This window comes from Tupaia chinensis, unplaced genomic scaffold, assembly GCF_000334495.1.
Source record: "Tupaia chinensis unplaced genomic scaffold, TupChi_1.0 Scaffold000247_1, whole genome shotgun sequence".
Lineage (NCBI taxonomy): Eukaryota > Metazoa > Chordata > Mammalia > Scandentia > Tupaiidae > Tupaia > Tupaia belangeri.
This window is the reverse complement of record NW_006159725.1, coordinates 2,584,116-2,607,060: the sequence shown is the minus strand read 5'-3', so window position 1 is coordinate 2,607,060 and position 22,945 is coordinate 2,584,116. Positions and strand designations below refer to the sequence as shown.

The 22,945-nt window shown below is 44.2% G+C and overlaps 1 long non-coding RNA gene across 1 annotated transcript in view; it reads left to right on the top strand.

Moving 5' to 3' along the window:
- The window catches only part of LOC102484726 (uncharacterized), a 282,479-nt gene that overhangs the window by 81,321 nt on the left and 178,213 nt on the right, over nucleotides 1-22,945 (top strand). Inside the window, exon 2 of the long non-coding RNA XR_003549440.1 lies at nucleotides 13,182-13,301. This is a non-coding gene — a long non-coding RNA (uncharacterized LOC102484726). The remainder of the gene's footprint in view (nucleotides 1-13,181; nucleotides 13,302-22,945) is intronic.

The window sequence follows — 22,945 nt, the reverse complement described above, 5'->3', positions numbered from 1 at the left end:
CATACTGGTCAACCAGCACACCAAGCTATTCTCATGATAGTTTGGAAAAAAAGCAGAAAACTAATGGTGAGTTAGATTAGCAAAGGGGTGGCATTCAGAGTAAATGTTTTATAGTTCAAAGGTTGGGTTTAAAAAATAAGTAAATATGGAAAGTGAAAATCTTTCTATAAAGGATGCCTTGATAAAGCTCTATTCCCCCCCTCTTTTTTTGTGATGGTGGTGAGGGGACAAGCAGTAGACATTATTCCATTCATGTAGACTGACTAGTTAACTGTAGATATCTGGGATTTTCCTTAAAAATAATTGTATTATTCTGACATTGGTGTGTTAACTAGATTAGAAACTCCCAAGTACATTTTAAGAGAAGTTATGGTAATCCATGATTGTCTCTCTCTCTCTCTCTCTCTCTCTCTCTCTCTATATATATATATATATATATATGTGTGTGTGTGTGTGTGTGTGTGTGTGTGTGTGTATGTGTGTGTGTGTGTATATATATGTATGTCATACACGATTGTATATGTGTGTGGGGGGGATGCAATCTTTGACAATAAGGTCCATTCTGACAGATGTGTCCTGAGTGACCTGGTCGTGGTGTGGACATCACAGTGTACTTGGCAAATCTAAAAGATGGCTGACTACACACTTAGGCTATACGGTATAGCCAATTGCTCCTAAGCTAGACCTATTTAGCAGTTACTGGGCTGATACTCCAGGCAATGGCAGCACAATGGTTAGTACTTACGTATCTAAACATAGAACAGGTGCAGTAAAAATACAGTATGAAAGATAAAAACTGGCCTGCCTTTTCAGGGCCCTTACCATGGATGGAGCTTGCAGGACTGGAAGTTCCTCTGGGTGTCCATGGAGTAAGTCTGAAGGCCTACATATGACTGGACACCACTGTAGGCTTTATAAACATTGTACACTCAGATTACACTAAATGGATCCAAATCCCCCCCCCTTGGGGGCCAGTAGGTGGTTTGGTGGTTAAGGTGCTGGAATCCCATGTGGCTGACCATGGTTTGAGTACCAGACCTGGTGGCTTGGAAATCACTCTGGGAGCATGTGCATGCATGCTCAAATTCTAGGAAGAGAATGGAGAAGTGCTTGGAGCATGCCCATCCCCCTGGGGGTGATTTCCCATTTTCCCTCTTACTGTCTCCGTGTCTCTCTGCTGAGTGTAAGCACGCAATGGCAAGACCCTAAAACAAAGGTTTTCATTCTTCAGCAATAAATCAGACTTAGCTTACTATAACTTTTTCCTGTCTAAACTTAAAAAATTTTAAAAATTTGATTCTTTGTAATAATACTTAGCTAAAACATACATTATACAAAAATATTTTTATATCCATATAAATTTTTTTTTCTCTGATTTTTTCCTTTCATGAGAGAGAGATGAACACCCCTGACAGTGTCTCACTAAGCTGCTGTCACCCTCGACTCAGCTTTCCTGCTGGTCAGGTTCTCAGCAGGTTCAGGTCAAATCAGAATCCAAACCCTGGGCCTTCCCATGAGACTTTAGTATAAAGCATTGATGCCCTAAAAATTGTATTTACTTCTGTATTTTTATATTTTAAACTGTTTTATTAAAAAACTAAGATACAGAAGCCAGCAGATGTCATAGTGATTAAGGGACTAGATTCTCACATGGCCAACTGCTGTTTGAGTTGTGAATCCAGTGGCTTAAAGACATGCCAAGTGCATGTGTGTGCCCAAAATCCCTGGAGGAGAATGGAGGAGAAATGGATTGCAGCACGGCCATCCCCCCCGGCAGGTGATTTCTCACTTTCCCTCTCACTGTCTCTGTCTCTCTCTCTCTCTGGCAATAGCTTGTACCCTACAGCAAAAACCTCTTAAAGGAAAAAAATCACACCAGGCACATGTGCAGGTGTGCCCAAAACCCTGAGAGGAGAATGAATGGAAGAGAAGGGATTGTGACATGGCCATCCCCCCAGGGGGGTGATTCCTCACTTTCCCTCTCTCTGTCTTTCTGTGGTGAGGCTCATACACCCTGTGGCAAAAACTTTAAAAAAAAGATTTTTAAATTTTAGAAACTAAGACACAAGCACACAGCCTGGGCCTGCACCAAGTCAGGGTCCTCAGTGTCACTGTCTGCCTTCTCCACGTTCTGTCCCACTGGAAAGGCCGTGAAAAACAGAACAACACGTGATGAAACCACACACGTGAGAAAACGATGCAGTCGTGGGAACCAGCAGTTAGCATAATGGCTATGTCACTGGACTCCCACATAGTCGACCACGGTTCGTGTCCTGGACCCAGTGGCTTGAAAATCACGCCGGGCGCGTTGTGCGTGCCCAAGATCCTGAGAGGAGAATGGAGGAGAAGGGAGTGAGGCGTGACCATCCCCCCTGGGGGGTGATTTCTCGCTTTCTGTCTCTATGTCTCTCTCTGTCTGCCTGGCGAGTGCACGCGCCCTGTAGCAAAAATCTCTCAAAATAAATAAATAAAAATAAATAAATAAATAAATAAATAAATAAAAGAAAATGATGCAGTCATGAAGTGCAGAAAACATGAGTTGGAGGTGGCATCCAGTTTTATAGTCTTTACGTCGTCTTTGATATAAGCAGAAGTGGTTCCCTCTAGTGTAGTGGTAGAAAGTACAGTCGAGCCCCTACGCAGACCAGTAACACAGTTGTTTATTATCAGGGACGATAATAAACAACCTTGAGCATGCAAGCTAGTTCCACCCAACTGGCAGTGTGGTGGACTCGCTTCCACGGGCACCACCATAAACATATGACCCCACGATGGCTAGAATGACAGTGTGACATAGGGCTTTTTCAGTTCCATCATCACCTTATGTAATCCCCGCGACGTCAATGGCCTGTCATGGGCTAAAATGTCATGGTGCAGTGCATAACTGAACACTCGTTTAGTGGGAAGTGCATGTAGAAGAAACAGGAATACACAGGGAACATGGCCCCTCTATGCACTTCTCTGAGCACAGAGCTAGAAGGCTGAGAAGATACGTAAAATACTTACTCTAAAACTGTCGAAGAGAAAGTTTGTTGGAGGATATTAAAGGGAATGCCTCAGATGAGTAGACCTTTGTAAGGTTGGTCATTTTGCACTGCTTCTACCTTTCTTTAATAGCTTTTATAGGGCCTGTCCCTTTGAGGTCTCTTGACTCATCATCAATTGCCCCAATGCCTGGCAAGGTAAAATTTAGATAAAGCCTGTTGGTGCATTATTACTCCAGAAGTCACAGAATAAATGTAATTTCTTCCCGTATTTTTAACTTCTTTTTCTTTTTATTAGGTTTTTGTCATAGGACATGTGCACTCACTAGAGAGGAGAAAGACAGAGAGATGCAGAGAGAAAGAAAGTGAGAAATCACCCCCTAGGGGGGTGGCCACACTGTAATCCCTTGTCCTTCATTCTCCTCTTGGGTTTTTGAGCATACACTCACACATGCCCGTCTCGATTTTCGAGCTACTTGGTCTGAAACTCAAACCATAGTCGGCCATGTGGGAGTCTAGCGCCTTACCCACTATGCCTCCTGCTGGCCCCACATTATTTGAATTCTTGAAGGACACAGGTTATTGTTGCAGTTAGTTATTGGACTGTCAGCATCTAATTTATCTTCAAACTCTTGGAAGAGTGATTTCTTTGTCTTGACATACATCAAAGGAAACTGAGATTCAGAGAGAGAGTTGAGATCATTCCGGTCCACACCAGTCTTGTTTTCTTCTCTTATTGGATTTTGTAAACCTAATCTGGACTGCTGCCTCGACTCTCGGCTTCATTTCATTCTTCTCAGTGGAGCCCTGAAAAACTGCAGTGTGGCCCATCATACCAACGACCTCACAGCAGAGGAAAAAACCTGCCCAAGATCAGAGAGTTGTAGAGTAATTAGGACTCTGGGGATTTTTATATAAAATCATAAGATGTGAGTTAAAGTTCACTGATATCCCATGACTTTTACCTTAAATAAGAAGTACAATATCATTATTTTCTGCCTTCGAGTAATTTCATACCAGACCTATCTGGAAAAAAACCTCTACCTTTTTTTTTTTTGACATCTCTACTATTGTGATACATTATGATGGCGATTACGTTATCCATTTCTCCTCCCATTGATGTACTAGGACTGGTTTTGACCTGATCCTTTTGATTTAACTCAAGGTATATGATTTTCCAACAGCCAGAAAAGCTATGTCCTCATTGGTTGCTCTCTAACTAACTTAATGTTTCTGTTGACGGTGTCAGAAAAATTGTACCCAGGCATTCAAGAATGACTGGGTAATTTATAAACCTGTTAAGGACATTCATATTGTTTTATTGATAGCATGGAGGAAAAAAAAGCTTTAACTCATTTTTTTAAAAAACATGATCATTATTATTACTGCTTAAAATAAAATAGTAGGTTGTCTAGAGAGTTATGACATATTTTTTCTATGCAAAAATGCATTATGACTTTCCTGACAACCCAATATATCATACAACGTCTTCATAACTTTTAGTAATAATGATGATGTGACCTTGGGTTTATTTTCATAAATACCTTGATATTTTAATGCACTTAAGAAGAACCAAAATTCCAAAACCTTTCAGTTGTGGGTAATGTTACAAGTTTTTGTTATCTAGTAGTGCTACGTGTTAGGAATGCATTGAGCAGTGATCCAACCTTCAGCTCTGTTTCAGTAGAACTTGCCAAATGAGCAGTATTGAATTTTCCTAAGAATTTCATTTCAATCTCCCCTATGCTTTATTCTTTATTTCTGAGCATGGTTACTATGAAATATAGTGATCTGTTGACCACAGTAGGACAGCCAGAGAGGAGAGAACCAACTGATCCTGGGCCAGGTCAGTTCTCCGAGAAGGAGCATGATGATGGAGCCACCTCTCCTAGTGGCCTGACTTATCGTACTGGAATTGGTACAGCCATTGTAAAAGGAGATCATCCCTCTCTGGGGGAAGCACTACACCCTCTCAGTGGCATCTCTAATGTGTTCAGGAATATTAACAAGAACTCGCATGTTGGCAGGTATTTCTTGAGTGCTTACTCCCAATCCAGGGCTGAGAGAGAAGCTGTTGAAAATATGACAGTTGGTTGGCTGGCCTCATGGCCTGATGGTTAATGGAGTGCAATACCATGTGGCTGACTGTGTGGTTCAAATCCCAGCCCTTGAACAACATGCCAGGCATGTGTGCATGTGTGCCTAAAATCCCAATGGGCTGGGGAAATGGAGGAGAAGGGATTGCAGCGTGACTATACCTCATGGGGGGTTGTTTTCTCCCTCTTCTTCTCTCTTAGCATCTCTGTCTCTCTTTGGTGAGCATACACCCTGTATATAAAAAAAGAAAATGAGAGGTACACGATGCAGTAAGTGTGCTTGAAGAGTGTCACCTGGAAAGAAGTGGCAGAAAATTGCATTTAGTTGTTTGAGAACGTCAATCAATAGTACAGTTGTCAGACACCGAACAATGTGTTGCAGCAAGAGGTGGATAAAAACATGTCTCCTGACCCAAAGGAACCTAAGAGACTAGTGAAGGGTGTGGACCCCCTAGCAGGTGATTACCATAAAATGGAGTGGGTAGTGTGTGGTGTGGGCTGAGGCAACGCACTGCCACTCTTAGGGCTAGGAAAGACTCTCTTGAGGAGATGGAGCCCAGGCTGAATCTTGCCTGAAGAACTCATGACTTAGTGCCCTCTTGTGGCCTTTGTGCGGTGCTGGAAATTTGAACAAGAATAAGGTGTTATCTGTCTGTAAGGGGTCACGGCCTAATGTAAGAGATAAAACAGGTTATGAAATATATTCCACACACACAGAGTGGAATAGGGTGTAGACTATCACAGAGGCATTAAAGGGAAGGAACCCATATCCTAAACCTTTTAGGGGAGTCCGGAAAGGTAGCCCACCCCAGCAACTAGTCAATAGGATAGAGGGGTATAGGGATACAGAGGAGAGAGTGGTTATTTCTACCTGGAAGAGGGTAGGAATTGGTGAAGACTTCATGGAATAGGTGTCCTGAGCATTGAAAATGCAGTGGAATTTTTCCAGTAGAAGGAGTGAGATGTGAACAGGAAGGAATTCCGAGAAGATGAGATGGCACGCCCGAAGGTTTTTTTTTTTGGGGGGGGGAATTCGATCAAGTTTAGTTTGACTTGGACCCATCAGACATGGAAGAAATGAAAGGAAACAAGGTTGGAAAAGTGGCCTGGAGCAGAACGTGAAAGCCAGGATGAAGACTGTGCGTGTCCCGTTTGTGCATGTCTGAAAGGCAGGGAGGGGCCGTGTTACTTGTTTAGAAGTTTTGAGCATAGAAGGAGGAAAGTTTATAGAGTGGAAAGATGAAGACAGTAGTTCTCAGTAGTGGTGGGTACTCTATCAGAATAACCTGGGAAGCTTGTGCAAAATGTACAAAACATTTGTTACCCTGCTACAGAACCAGAGCACACGTACTTGTTGGACAGAGAGAGAAGAAGTGTGGGAGGCTGCACACCAGCGAATATTGCCGGTTTCTCAAAGAGCAAACAATTACACAATGCCAAAAGCCATGATTGGCTTCCCTTCAAAACCATATTCTGACTGGCCACTAGAATCCCTCAGATTTGCATATCTGGCACCTCATGATTGGTCCACAAAGCAACCAATCATAACCCACCTTTTACAACCAATCATAACACACCTTTTACAACCAATCATGGCCCACCAACATGTATATAACCACGATCCCTGGCCCACGTCGTCTCCAGATGACCCTGAAGATGCTGAAGAGTTGTGACACCGTGTCATCTCCTGAGGAGCCTGAAGAGTTGTAACACCGCATTGTCACCAGATGACCCTGAAGAGCCTGAAGAGTTGTAACACTGCGTCATCTCCGTGTTGTAACACTGCGTCCTTCGTTCCATCTCTCACTCCTTCCCTCAGGAAACCTGTTCAACTGTCCCCCGGGTTGGGACAAAGAAGGAGGAGAAAAAAATAGAGAGAGAGAGAGAGAGAGAGAAAGAAAGTGTCCCCTGTGAGGAATGGTCATGCCACAAACACTTCTCCATTTCCCCTTTGGGGATTTTGGGCAAGAACGCATTCCCATCCAGTGTGTTTTTTAAGTCACCAAGTCTGGGACTCTAATTGCATGGCTAGCCATGGAGAGTCCAATCTCCTTAACCACCTTTCCACCATCTGGCCCACAAAACTTTTTTCCCCTCAGTTTTCTGCCTTTCCCTTCAAACAACTTTTTGATGTGATGTGGTGCGATGGGAAAGCTTGTTAGGTAACATGGCCTTTCCTCTGCTATTGTACTAATATTGTCAAAGGAGGCTTAAGTAGGGTTGAGACAATGAAGATTAGAAAAGATGGATTTAAGAGATGCCTAAGAGTTAGAATTAAATAAGATGGGTCAGAAGAGGGTGGGATGGAGAGGAAACATGTTTTACACTTAGATATTTAGCTTTGGGGACTGAGATGCTACACATTGAGATGAAACCAAGAAGAAAAGCAGGATCTTTGGATACGATTATAGGTTTTATTGGATACGTGTAGAATTTGAGGACCCTATAGACAGCTGGTAATATAAAGCTAGAGTTTAGAAAAGCTTAAAACCATAGCTACCCAAGTCAATTGAGAAGCAATAAAAAAATACCATGTACGTGTTAAATGAAGGCAACAAAAAATCAGAGGCCAGCAAGATTTGTGTTGATTGGAGCGGACAGATAGGTCCTGTTAGAGGTATGGAAATTGAGTTACATCTCAAAGCATTAACAGGATATTCAACCTTGAGAGTTGTGGAGATTAAAAATGGAGATCCTTGGCAAAGAGATATGGGTGAGAGAGAAAAATTCGATTTCAAGAGGACAGAAGAGTAATATAAATGACTTAATAATAAAAACTAATATACACTGATTAATTCTTTACTCCTAGCAGGAGCCATTATTATTCACCATTTATAGATGAAGAAACAGGTTCACAGAGGTTAAATAAATGGCCCAAGTGGGTCCAAGTGAAACAGCATGCCTTGAATCTAGATTCTTTACCTCCAGACTCTTGCTCTGATCCTTAAAAGCAAGATCCATTTCTTAATTATTTTTACATACCTACTGCCTAGAATGTAACCTGAAAAATGGAGCAGACTCTCTATACACATTTGTTGAATTAGACGGAAAATCATCTTTTTTGTGTGTGTGTGTGCATCAGTTTAATTATTTGCCATCAGCACTTAACACCAAACACATACATGTAACCTTGGAGGACTAGAAAGAACCTTAGAAATCTTCTAATCCAATGGCTCACTTTACAGAGGGAGAAATTAGGGCTCAAAGAAAGAGACTTGCCTGACATCCCATATCTGGTTATGTGCAGAGCTAGACCAGTACCCAGATCCCAGCCTGTTAACTGGGGTTTTTCACATATTCCATTTGATCTAAGAGAACCACTTGTGCAAACTGTTGGGATGAAACTGCCCTTCCTCTTCAGAGCTTTCCAAAGTGAGGTGGGAATTAAAAATATGGACAGGAAGAAGAGGCAACTTGATGGGTAAGATTTCTTTGCTGGTGTGTTTCACTCACCAGTCTAATCTCTGGATCTAATATCTTGAATATGAAGACGCTGATGCAGAACTCAGACACAGGGATTAATGAGCAATTATCTGAGAAAGGAGCGGCAGGAAATACAAGGGGATGGGAGGCAGTCAGTTTCTCAGTGGGTAGTAATGGAATGCTCGGCAGTCACCTCAGTCTTGCTGTCTTTTAAATACAAAAGGTAAAGTGGATCCCACAAGGTCTAGTGTGCGGTTCGAGTCCCACATCTGGTGGCTTGAAAAGCACACCAGGTGTGTGTGCATGAGTGCCTCAAATCTTGAGAGGAGAGTGGAGGAGAAGGGATTGTGGCGTGGTTATCCCCCTAGAGGGTGATTTCTCACTCATTCTCTCTCTCTGTCTCTCTCTGTCTGTCTCCCTCTGGCAAACGCATGCGCCTTATAGCAAAAAGCAAAATGCAAGAAATGAATCGGACTGAAACAAATGTAGACTCATCTACCTAGGGCAGATGAGAAGAAATGCAACCTATTTTAGAGAGCTGGATGACGGAGTGAGACAAGGTATGGTCATAAGAGCCCAGGGCTGAGGTACAGGGCTCCCAAGGGCACTCAAAAACTATGTGATTTGGGGACTCACACAATACTCTCCCAGGCTCCTCATTTGTAAAGGAGAAGGCCAAATTACATTGTAGTTTTTGCTTGCCACTTTCCCTCTCAACCAAACCTCTACCAAAGCTAATAAGCCCCTCCTTCTCAGCCAATGAGGTGACGAAATAACTTGAGACTGTTCTACCCTCATGATCGTTAGCTTTTGAGGATGGGCAGGCTCTGGTCACATCAACACTGGATGGTGCCGCCTCGCTCAGTCGCCACCATGTGGGGTTGGGCGGTTCCCCGGGTTCCTTTGCTTTGAGCTGCTGATCCTTGATGAAACACCACTGTCCACGTGAGCCCACTGGCTGCAGGGAGGAGCCCCGTCTTCTTGTTTCGTTCCTGTTAGACCGCCCTCAGCTCTCCTCTGCCCTTTCTGGCTTTGCCTTATCTATACATTCTTTCTAAAAATTATTTTGCCAGAACGTACATATACTTGCCAGAGAGAGAGAGAGAGAGAGAGAGAAAAGGGAGAGAAAGCACCTCTCTCATGGGGCATAGTCACATCGCAAGCCCTATTCCATGTCTCCATCTCATTAGGACTTTGGGCATGCACACAACTGAAGCCCAAGGTGTTTATCAAGCCACTATGGTCAGGATTTGAACCACACAGTTGGCCTTGTGGGACCCAGCTCCCTTAACCTCCAGGGCATGGGATCAGCACCTTTATCTATACATTCTTGATGATGATCTGTCTATTTTCTTGAATTGACTCTTTTATATTCTCATCCCATCCTGCCCCTTTGAGTTATATCCATTTGTTTGTTTTATGCTTTTTTTTTTTTGAGAGGTTTTTGCTATAGGGCGCATGTGCCTGCCAGAAAGACACAGAGATACAGAGACAGAGAGAGAGAAATCACCCCCCAGGGGGGATGGCCATGCTGCAATCCCTTCTCCTTCATTCTCCTCTCAGGATCTTGGGCACACATGCTCATGCGCCTGGTGTGAGTTTAAGCCACCAGGTCCAGGACTCAAACTGTGGTCAACTACATGGGAGTCCAGTGATATAGCCATTATGCTAACTGCTGGTCCATGTTTTAATGCCTTTTTACTGTTCAAAAAAAAAAAATTACCATACAGTGAAACTTATTTTCTTCATATATGGTTCTGAATTTTAAAACAGTATAGATTAATGTAATAATGACCAAAAACAGGATATAGATGACTCCTCAAGGGGATGGCCATGCCATGATCCCTTCTCCTCCATTCTTCTCTTAGGATTTTGGGTATTCACACACATACCTGGTATGATTTCCAAGCTACTGGGTCTGGGACTTGAACTGTGGTTGGCCATGTGAGAGTCCAGTGCCTTAACCACCATGCCACTTGTTGGCTTCTCTAAAACATTCTTTCAAACTATTCCTTAGTAGTCAAATCTTCACACCCCTGTTCCCTGGCAACTGCTGATCTGTTAAAAATAACATGGAGTTATGTGAGTGTAACATTTTTGGGAATGGCGTTTTCCACTCAACATAATGCCTTTGAAACTCATTCATTTTGTTGTATGTATCAATGTATATTTTTTAAATTTCTGATTAGTGAAGAGCGTTCCATTGTATGGACTATCCTTGGTTTATCTATTCACTGAGTAAAGGACGTTGGGTTGCTCCCATTTTGGGGGGATAATAATTAGAACTGCTTTTAAATGCCCACGTACAGATATTTGCATGGACATAGCTTTTTCTTTTCAGGGTAAATACGCAGAAGCAGGATTGCTGGGTTGACCACTTCATTTTGATCCCTTCCTACTTTTTCTTTTTTTTAGAGGCTTTTTTTTTTTTTTTTTTTTTTTTTTTTTTGCTGTAGGGTGCATGCGCTCACCAGACAGACAGAGGCAGAGGGACAGAAAGCGAGAAATCACCCCCCAAGGGGGATGGCCACGCCACAATCCCTTCTCCTCCATTCTCCTCTCAGGATCTTGGGCACGCACGCACACGCGCCCGGTGTGAGTTTTAAGCCACCGGGTCCGGGACATGAACCACGGTCGACTACGTGGGAGTCCAGTGACATAGCCGTTACGATAACTGCTGGCCCCGATCCCTTCCTACTTTTGAGCCTAGCTTTGCCCAACCGCTGGACCATGGGACCCTGCCTCCCGAGGTGAGCAGGCTGCCAGCTTTACTTCTGTCTTTTCTGCCCCTGGCCTTTCTGGCAGGGAACGCTCAGTTCGTAATTAGCCTGGAGCCCATAGTAATCAGTCTACATCTTGTTTAGCTCTAGATCTGCTGCGGTGTGGATTATTGCGCCAGTGCGGTAGTCCCCTCTGCTGGCTGATCCCCAAAGCTGGCCTCATGCCAGTGCTAAGAGGGGAAGCTTTAGGTGCAACAGGAAAAAGAGAAATAATGTCGGAGGGGAGAGAGGAGGAGCCATGGTGAACATCTACAGCTCAGTGACAGCCCGACGGGGCACTTCATGCATTTGGAGCTTCACATACAGAGAAACGCTGTAATATTTTTATGGAACTCTACAATATTGTGCTTGTCTTCTCGATTGTAGGCAAAGATGGGCTGTCTGGAAAGCTGGACGCAGCCCGGAGCCTGTTCCCCAGATTGCTGCTTTGCAAAGGCTTCCGCATACAAATGACTCAGATCCAAACATTCAGACATGATCCCGGAGGGCCATCTGGTTCTTACCGATTCTAAACGCTTCATTCAGCCTGGGTTATGGACCCAGTACAAAAGCTAGTGAGAGCTCTTCCACGAGAATTGATAGGTTCCACTGGCCAAGATGAGAAGCTGGCTTTGAAAAATAGCTAATGTTGGGGCCAGCAGGCGGCTGGTGGTTGGGGTGCTAGATTCCCACAGGGCTGACTGTGGTTCAAGCCCTGGACCTGGTGGCTTGCTTTCTTACTTTACCTCTCTCTCTCTCTCAGATGACTATAACAAGTTAAAATAATTAATAATACTAATAATGATTAAATAAAATAATTTATAAAAAGAAATAGCTAATGTTAATGACTCCAAGGGTCAACTGATCTTCCATAGGTCCAAGGAAGTCTGGTGCAAATTTAATGGATGATGATGGTGTTGTATGGAAGTTGGACAATTTTGTATCACCCAGGAACATGCGTTCATTTGTTTGGGTGTCTGAAACACTCTGGGAATAAGGCAGACCCAGCGTGCCAGGTGGTGAGGTCTGTCAGAGCCATGGAATTAGTGGGATGTGTCATTTTTCACTGTGAAGACAATACTGTCAGCCTTGCTGTCTGGATACTGGGGCAGATGGATTTGCCATTTGCACGCCCTGGCTGCTGGCCTTTCTGATTAAAGGTGTGGCTGTGTGTTCTGTGGCCAAGGGCCAGGGAGTGGTTCTTCTGGGGGAGGCTCATGGACTTTCATGGGGAGAGAAGTTTGTGATCTCGGCCTCAGCTTCAGGCTCCAACCGAGTGCAGACAGAAACTAGGCTGTGGTGAGGAGGACACGGGGCATGAGGGAGCATGGGTTCAAGACTTCATCCCTCAACCCACAGTGAAGTGTTGCTGCTTCTTTCTCCTTTTGTTTCCATGGGCTTTGGCTGTCTCATCTGAAAGTGGTGTCACAGGGAGCACTTTCTTAGCCTGGACAAAGCCAAACTATAGCACAGTGCTAGAACTCATTCTCAGAACTTCCTCACTGCTTCTTAATTATGGACAACCCGGGCTCAGCACAGCTTGCTCAGCAAACAGAAGACACAAAGAGTTTGTGGAGTGCTCTAAAAGTGTAGTGGCTTTTGTTTTTGTTTTAAAATTTGCCAGAAAGAGTGAGAAAGCCTCTCTCATGGGGGATGGCCACTCTGCACTCCTTTCTCCTCCATCTTTCTCTCCTTTTGAGATTTTGCACATGCACACATATGTATCCAACATGTTTTTCAAACTGCTGGGTCTGGGATTCATACAGTGCAGTCAGCCATACCCACCATAACACCAGCCGGTCCTAAGGATTGCTTTTTAAGGGCACACCATGTAGGGTGACATCTACGAATGTTGGGGTCATGGGGACATTATTTTACCTCTACCTCAAGTAATCTGTCATCCTTGTATTCTCTCCCAGTGGTGAGCCTGGTGTCCCATGTCCAGTTGTTCTCATCTTTCTGACGATGGCCATTGTGGGAGCACTTCACTGCTGAAGAAGACCTGAGATCCAGGGTGTCTCCAGGATGAAATACAACCAGTAAGTTCTCACCAGCAAGCTTAATATTTGCTTCTAAAATGTATCAAAGACCTATGGAGATTACTTCGGTCCCCACGGTCCCTGCCAGGAGACCCGGTCACAACCTCTCAACGGTCCAAAGCACAAGTCAATGACGTCTAACATGCTTGTCTCTCCTAAGACGTCTGTTCTATAGAGATGAGAGTGGCATTTTAGATGATTTCCGTTAATGAAGATATTTAACATTCTCAGTCGTATGAGACTTATGGTCTCCAAGAAACACTCAATGGGGCTCAGTGGTCATCAGCGTTCTTCAACAGGGCTTTCTACTTCTGCTCCTGATGTGGTCTTTCACACAGAACTGAAGATTTCTCTGGGAGGGCGTTTCAAAGAGAGACCAGGACACCTAGGGTGATCCCTTGCAGTGTGGCTGAGACATAAGTTGGCTCCTGGCAAGTTTTCTGATAATGGTGATGGTAGTGCTCAAATTCATTAAGCTCTTGGCAAAATATACACAATGTAAAAATGAACGTTGTAGCCATTTTTAAGGGTACAATATAATTGTCACTCTCTTGTGTAACCCCCACCAACAAGGCACCCACAGAATTCTTAATCCTGTTGAGCTGAAACTCTGTACCTACTACACAATAACTCCTATTCCTTTATCTGCCCTAGCCCCTGGAGACCACCATTTTCATTTCTGTCCCTCTGAATTTGAACCACTAAAGTGGAATCATACACTATCTGTTGTATGACATAATACTGACCTTATTGTTTAGTATAATGTCTTCAAGATTCATCTATGTAGCATATGTCAGAATTGGCTTCATTTTTAAAGGCTATATAATATTCCATTGTATGGATATACCATATTTTATTGATCTACATCCATTGGTAAATGCTTAGTTTGGTTATTAAGAATCGTTCTGCTCTGAATGTCGATGTACAAATATATTTTTGAGACCCTGCTATCTACCCTTTGAGATATATACCCAGAACCAGAATTGGGGGATCAAATAAATCTTGTATGTTTCATATGTTGAGGTAACACCACACTGTTTTCCACAGTGGTTGTTCCGCTTTGCGTTTCACCAAGAATTTCAGTTCTTCCACATCCTCATCAACACCTGTGTTTTTCTAGCAGTAACCATCCTGGTGGGAGTAAAGTAGCTGATGACTTTGATCTGCATTTCTTTAATGACCGGTGATGTTCAGCATCTTTCCGTGTGGTTAGTGTTCATTTGAAGAAATGTCTTTTTCACTCTCTTACCCATGATTGAACTGGGTTCTTGTCTGTTGAATTATAGCAGTTCTTTGTACATTCTGGATCCCTTAGCAGTATATGATTTGCAAGTATTGTCTTCTATTCAATGGCCTTATTTATTTATTTATTTTTAGACAATTTATTTCATTTTATTTATTATTATTACCATTTAAAAAAAAATTGACCAGAGAGAGACAGAAAGGGAAAGTGAGAAAGCAAGCCACCAACCTGGAGCTTGAACTGGGGTGAACCATGTGGGAGTCCAGTGCCCCAGCCACCATGCCACCTGCCGGCTCCCAGTGGGTCGTTTTTTGTACTCTGTTCATTGTGTCCTTTTGTGCACAGTTTTCAGTTTTGATGAATCCATTGTGCCTTTGTTGATGTTGTTATTGCTATTGCTTGTGCATTTGACATCATATCCAAGAACTTATTGCCAAATCCAATGTCATAAAGAATTCCTCTGTGTTTTCTTTTAAGAGTTGCATAGCTTTAAACCTCACATTTAGGTCTTTGATGTATTTTATGTAGTACATGTTTTTACGCACTGCCCCTACCCCCAACAGTGAATTTCTTGAGAACAGAGACCGAAGCTGTTTGGCATTGTATTCTTAGCATTATGTATCTACCTAGCCCAGGGTAGGTGCTCAGCAAATTATTGCTAAGTGAAACAACTATCAGGTACGATGAGAATAAGCCAATTAATATATTTGTGGTGATTGTCCAACTTTATACTCGTCATAGCAGTTTCAAAAATCATAACTACCTCGGGAACCAGCAGTTAGCATAATGGCTATGTTGCTGGGCTCCCACGTAGTCGACCGCGGTTCATGTCCCGGACCTGGTGGCTTAAAACTCACGCCGGGCGCGTGTGCGTGCGTGCCCAGGATCCCGAGAGGAGAATGGAGGAGAAGGGATTGCGGCGTGACCATCCCCCCTGGGGGGTGATTTCTCGCTTTCTGTCTCTATGTCTCTCTCTGTCTGTCTGGCGAGCACACGCGCCCTACAGTGAAAATCTCTCCAAAAAAAAAAAAAAAATCATAACTACCTCTAGGACCCGTAAAGGAATCTTCGATGGGCCCTGTGGATGGTGCAGTAGTAAAGCATGAGGCTGACCCACGCGGGAAGTCTGTAGCCCACAGCTGGAGACCTCCCCAGGTAGATTAGACAGGTGCATGCCTGTGATCCCAGGCTGGCTGAGGCTGAGGTGGGTCACAGCATCGGGACCCTATGGGGAGTGCTGTCTCTTTCTCTTTCCTTTTGCCACCCTCTCTCACTCATGGAAGAAATGAATAAATAAACTTAAGAAAAAGAGAAATCTTTTAATTTAAAAAGGTAAACCTGGGACCAGCAGATGGCATAACGGTTATGTTGCTGGACTCCCACGTAGTCAACTGTGGTTTGAGTCCTAGATCCGACGTCTTAAAACTCATGCCAAGCGCATGTGCATGTGTGCCCAAACTCCTGAGAGGAGAATGGAGGAGAAGGGATTGTGATGTGATCATTTCCCCTGGGGAGGGGGGGTGATTTCTCATTTGCTGTCTCTCTGTTCCTTGATGTCTCTCTGGTGAATACACATGGCCTATAGCAAAAATCTCTCTCTAACAAAAAAAAGTAACCCTGTTTTCAAGAGCTTTTGATGTTTTATTTATTTGTGTACTTTTCCTGAGGGTGTTTAATGGACTTTTTAATAGAATTATTGTAATTTAAGAAGTTTTGTTATTAGTTGTATTTATAAAATTACTTATGGTTATATGAATAAGGGGTTATGATGAAGTAGAGATTGTCATTAACTTAAAATTTAGAGAATTAGGTGATTTTAAGAGAGAGGAGATTGGGACCAGCAGTTGGTGTAATGACTGTCACTGGACTTCCATGTAGACGACTGTGGTTCAAGTCCTGGACCCGGTTCCTTAGACTCACGCTGGGCACATGTGCGTGTGTGCCTAGGATCCCAAGAGGGGAATGGAGGAGAAGGGATTGTGGCGTGGCCCTCCCCCTGGGGGGTGATTTCTCGCTTTCTGTCTCTCTGTCTCTCTCCCTGTCTTTCTGATGAATGCACGCGCCCTATAGCAAAAACCTCTCAAAAAAGAAATTAAAAAGAGAGAGAGATTTCTTTGTGAAGATTCTGCAGGTGGGGCTGCCTCATACAATTTTGGGCGGTAACTGGAAGTTGTGGTTTGTCAGTCTCTGTTGGCATCTTCACTTTTACTGAGCTTATTTGTGAACACTCTATGGGTAGGATTATAGGTATGAAGAATGAGATGATGAAGGAGAAAAAGTAAGGACTGATTACTTTGAGTTAGATATTTGTGATAATAATTCTCTTATTGTACTTGGCTTTGAATGCATTTATTGTGGGCTCTGTTTATGATTAGCTTTGGTGATAGGGATTCTGCAAGAACGTTTCTTCCATCCACATGGGTTCTTAAAACCCTGGGCAAACCAGTGGGGAAGCCAGACCCTCTACATCAATGGAGAGCTGGCCAAGTTAGCTTTAAATACTTGGGCAGGTTATCCCACATCTCTGAGCCTCCCTCAGAAACATTTAGAAAATGAGAGGGGTGGGACCAGCAGATGACGTAATGATTACGTCGCTGGATTCCCACGTAGTCAGCCGCAGTTTGGATCCTGGACCCAGTGGCTTAGAATTCACACCAGGTGCGTATGCATGCATGCCCAAAATCCCAAGAGGAGAATGGAGAAGGGATTGTGGTGTGGCCATCCCCTCTGGGGGTTGATTTCTCACTTTCTATTTCTCTCTGTCTCTCTAGTAAGCACATGTGCCCTATAGCAAAAATTTCTCTCTCTAAAAGAAAATGAGAGGAGAAGGTTAGAATGTGTACAAGATTTCTAAGATTTCTTGTAGTTCGAAATGATAAAATATTAGGTATTGATGATAGGACAATTCAAATATGAATAAAAACTTCAACAGCCTCTGAGAAGAAACAAAGACAACATTCATCACAATTTGCATCTTTCTAAGTTTTTAAATCCTTCATAACACTCTTGTGTACGACAGAGAGAGAAGCTCCCTCTGCAGGGCTTGATCATGCATGATTCCCACCCACATCCACCAGCCCCTCAAGATTTTGAGCATGTGTATGTACTGTTGTGTCCTCCAGCCAAGTGGGAGGGGACTTGAACTGTGATTGGCGTGTGGCTTCCAGCTCTGCAGCACACAGTCTGGAAAGCTTCCAGGTGCTACGGAGCCCAGGCCTAGTGTGACCTCTTAACTAGAACTCTTTGGGACCAACTGTTGACAACATAATGACTATGTTGCTGGACTCCCATGTGGTTGACTGTAGTTCGAGTCCTGGACCCGGTGGCTTAAACTCATGTCCGATACGTGTGCGTGCATGCGTGCCCAAGATCCCGAGAGGAGAATGGAGGAGAAGGGATTGCAGTGTGGCCATCTCCCCCAGGGATGATTTCTTGCTTTCTGTCTCTGTCTCTCTCTTTCTGGCAAGTGCTTGTGCCCTATAGCAAAAACCTCTCAAAAAGAGAGAGAGAGAGAGAGAGAGAGAGAGAGAGAGAGAACTCCTTACCAGAAAAATAGGTGGTGTTGGGTAGAGAGAAGGCTGCAAATCAGTCTTTGGCATTATTTTCCTACTTTTGCAGTAACTACTGGTAGGGAGGTGGGGGCTTAGAAAAAGAAAAGAAAATGGCCAATATTGTGGTTATTCAGTTGAGGACATCCTCATGTTTTCAGCATTCCTGAGTGAATTGTCTTGCACTTGGCTGTGTATGTAGGTACGTATGTGACACACTCAGTTTAAAAAATGAGAGTCCTTGAGATCAGCAGATGGCGTAATGGTTACGTCATTGGACTCTCAAATAGTTGACCATGGTTCAAGTCTTAGACCTAGCAGCTTAAAATTCACGCTGAGTGCATGTACAGGCCTGCCCAAGATCCCAAGAGGAGAATGGAGGAGAAGGGATTGTGGCATGGCTATCCCCCTGAGGGGTGATTTCTCACTTTCTGTCTCTCTGTCTCAAGTGAGTGCATGCACCCTATAGCAAAAATTTCTCTTAACATTAAAAAAAAGAAGAAGAAAAAGAAAAAGAAAAATGAGAGCTCTGGGGCTTGCAGGTGGCGTGGTGGTTAAGGCACTACACTCTCACATGGCAACTGCGATTCGAGTCTTGGACTTGGCAGTTTACTTTCTCACTTTCCCTCTCTTTCTGTCTCTGTCTAGTGAACCCATGTGCCCTATAGCAAATTAAAATAATAATAATAAATAAAATTAAATAAGTAATTTTAAATAAGCGATTCTAACAAAAAAATTTTAAAAATGTGAAAGCTCTTGGTCCCACCGTGGGTTACAACTCTAAGTGGCACCACTCCAAGCTCCAAACATGCATGTGTGTTCTGGGTGAGTTTCAGCCATGTTTGAGAGAGTTACAGCTACCAGCACCCTGACAGATCCTCCTGTAAGAAGATACCTGGTTCTGAGGTCTGCCTCCTCCTGGCTGTTGCTGATCCTAAGGCTGGGTGTTAGGCCAGCTGCATGGTGCCAGCAAGATGCCAAGACCTCCCAGGATCACCAGGGAGATCTGGACTCTGACCTCCACTCCTTCCCACCTATCGTGTTAGAGCAAGTGAGTTAACCTCACCAGGAATGGGGTTCTACAAGTCTAAACTTCATCATATTACTGTGTATTACATACAAAGGACTTTCACAAAGCTCAAGGAAACTGCATATTATGAAAAAACTATGCATGCGTTTCAAAATGTTTTTACACCAAAATAAATTTGTGCTTTAATTTCTTTTTCCACCAACTTTTCGAGGTCCCTTCGTGTGCTTGAACATACGTAAATGTATTGGGTTATGAGAAAAGGCATGGCGTATTTCTCTATGCAAAAATGCATCATGTTTTTTCCGACAACCCAATTTATGTGTATATATACACACATGCATACACACAGGCATGTACACAGTAGTCACATACATGTACGTGTGCACACATGTGCACGTATGATTGTGCACTGTGCACACACATACATGTGTGTGCCTACATGCACACTTGTACATACGTATTCATGAATATGGACTTGGGTTGTTGGAAGAGGGGGAAAGTAGAAGGAACTGCCTTGCTGAGCACCCTTGGAAGTGTGAGGCACGGTGCCAGGTGTTTCATAAATTACCCGCTCAATGCTCAGTTTTCTGACGCAGACATGGTGAGGCACTGCTGTCAGGGGATCACTGATGCCCCGAGAGGTTTATGGCTAGTCCAAAGAGGCACAGAACCTGATCCCCACGCCCATCGCCAGGTCCTGAGCACTGCGAGGCCGACATGTTCTGCACCGAGCCCCGCTCCCCTCCTCCCATTGCACAACTTGCTTGCTTTCTTCCTCCCCTGCCCGTGACTAAGCACGGGGGCTCTCAAGTTTGGAGTCTTCTCAAAAAGTCATGATGTATTTTTCTATGCCTAAACATGTTGTGGCTTTTCTGACAAGCCAATTCACGTGTACACACACACACATATATACAGGTGTGCACATATTAGTCACATTCATATACATGCACGCATACATGTGTACACATGTGTGCCTTTGTGCACGCCGACACGTGCGTATTTGTGTGTATGGAGTTGGACGGTTGAAAGAGGGGGAAGTGAGAAGGCGTTATCTTACTGAACAGCACGTACCTAACCTGCTTCCCCCAGAAGCCATGATTTGGAAGGAAGAAGTAAATTCGGTCTGAGACAGTGAACAGTGGCTCCAAAGGCAGAGATCCAAACTAAACATGGCTTCATGCCCCCACACGTCTGCCCTGAAGGTGGTTCTTTTCTTTCTTTTTCTTTCTTTCTTTCTTTCTTTCTTTCTTTTTTTTTTTCTCTTTTCCTTTTTCTAAACATACTCTCCCAAAACATGTTCCCCTGGGGCTCTGATGTGTGTGGTGGTGTCCAGAGTCTTGCTCTGGGGCCCGCATTCACAAAAGGCCAAGCTGATGCCCACGCTGCATCTGGCTTATTTGCCACCAGAGTTGTGCTGGGGTCTCCTGAGAGAGCCAGATTTGCCTCCTGCAGGGGTGTGGATAAGCCCCAGCTAATCTCCGTGGCTTCCTGAGGGCACACCTGCTTGTCCGCCAGCCAGCAGCCTCCTCGCTCATTTCCCGGGACGACTGGGGTCAGAGGGCCTCCAGAAAGCCTTTTATCTCCCACCGCCCCACCGGGCCCCTCAGCCGCACCTGGGTCCACACATAAGACTTCCTTTGAGGAGAGGTCCAGACGTTATCCCTCCCAGAATGGGGCCCAGTGCCCTTTCCCTCCCTTTTCAGGCGGCCTGCTTCCAAATAAGAGTTTGATTCAAACTTTATCATGCATAGCTCAAACTTCATCCCATCAGGGCAAAACTGGTCTGAATAGTGTCTGGGCTGCTCGACTGCACACACGTAGTAGGTGCTCAGTAAATGGAGCCCCTGTCTGCTGAGGAGTGGCCTCCCAGTCCGGGAAAGAGCCACAGCCAGCGTTGCACGTGGGTTATTGGTGGGACAGCTCAGGAGCACGTCCGAGAACTCAGAAGTCATTCCTGTTGAGTGGCAGGAGGCGAAGGGTCTCCCCTCCCTCTTCTCCCAAATCACATTTCATTCTTCATTATCTTTAGGAGTAGTTAGTAATTAAATTGACTTGTTTTCCAAAAGCATGCTGGTGAGGATGAGTGGCCAGAGACTGCTATTTGGCACAGAAAGAGCCTAGAGGTTGGCTTCTCTCTCTCAGTCCCGTTGTCTTTTCCTCTCTCTCTCCATACCTCTCATTTTCCATAAGTAGTGACATAGATCATTTGTGAAGAGGGAATTATTAAGGGTAATCTGTATGAGATGTGATTTTAAAATTTTTTTTTTCCTTATAGAGTGTACTCTCACTGGAGAGAGAGAGACAGAGACAGTGAGAGGGAAAGGGAGAAATCATCTCCCAGAGGGCATGGTCACACTGCAATCTCTTCTCCTCCATTCTCCTCCTGGGATCCTAGGCATACATGCACTCCTGCCTGGTGTAAATTTCAAGCTACCAGGTCTGGGACTTGAACCACAGTTGGCCATGTGGAAGTCCAGCAACACCTACATGGTGCAATCCCTTCTCCTCTTGGGATTGTGGGTATGCATGCACATGCATCCAGCCTGAGTTTCAAGCAGCTGGGTCCGGGATTCAACCATGGTTGACCACATGGGAGTCCAGTGCCTTAACCACTATGCTACCTGCTAGTCCCCAGTTTTTTTTACATTCCAACTTTAGTTGAAAGAAACAAAGAAGAGACACAGAGTCATTAATTTGGGAGTTTAAAGCAGTGAGTTCTAGACTATACATTCATTTCAGTGCAGTTGCTAAGCTTAGTCATCTGTACCCTCTGGGCGACTATGACTGCTGAAATCTAAAATGATAGCTCCGAGGGATGGCAAGGACCTGAGCCATTAAGGAGTGTGAAGGCAAGAACACTGACTGCAGGCCCTGAGAGCCCAGGCGGGAATCCATGCGCAAACACCTAAGTCAGGTGCCTAGGCAGACCCCTCACTCCAACTCCAGTTCATCAGCTGGGAGGAAGCACGCCATACTCAGAAGGTGGTTGTGAGAAGTGAATGTGTGCAAATCACCCTGGAGGAGGTGACGTCTGTGCTTGCTTGGTAAATCTTAGTTTCCTCCATGAGGCAGAGACAGTCTTTCTTTTGCTTGCTTGCTTTCTTTCTTTCTTTCTTTCTTTTTCTTTCTCCTTCCTTCTTTCCTTCCTTCCTTCCCTCCTTCCTTCCTTCCTTCCTTTTCTTCCTTCCTACCTTCCTTCCTTTTCTTTCTTTCTTTCTTTCTTTCTTTCTTTCTTTCTTTCTTTCTTTCTTTTTTCTTTCTTTTTTTCTTTCTTTTGTCTTTTTCTCTCTTTCTTCTTTTTCTTTCTCAAATAATTTTTTTTAGGGGAGAGAGAGAGAGAGTGAGAGAGAGGGAAAGTGAGAAAGCAAGCCGGTCAGGTCCAGGACTTGAATCACAGTCGGCTGTGTGGGAGTCCAATACCCTTAACCACCACGCCACCTGCCGGCCCCTCTTTGTTTGTTTATTTGTTTCTTTCTTTTTTTAAAAAGGTTTTTGCTATAGGGTGCATGTGCTTTCCAGAAAGACAGAGAGACAGAAAGTGAGAAATCACCCTGCCCCCTCGGGGGGATGGCCATGCTGCATTCCCTTCTCCTCCATTCTCCTCTCGTGATCTTGGGCACACACACACACACACATGCCCAGTGTCAGTTTAAGCCACCGGGTCCGGGACTCGAACTGCGGTCAACTACATGGGAGTCCAGTGACATAGCCATTATGCCAACTGCTGGTCCCATCTTTCTTTTTCTCTTCTTTCCTTCTATCTTTCTCTTCTTTCTTTCTTTTCTTTCCTTTTTTTTTTTTTTTTGTTTCCTTTTGGCTAGAG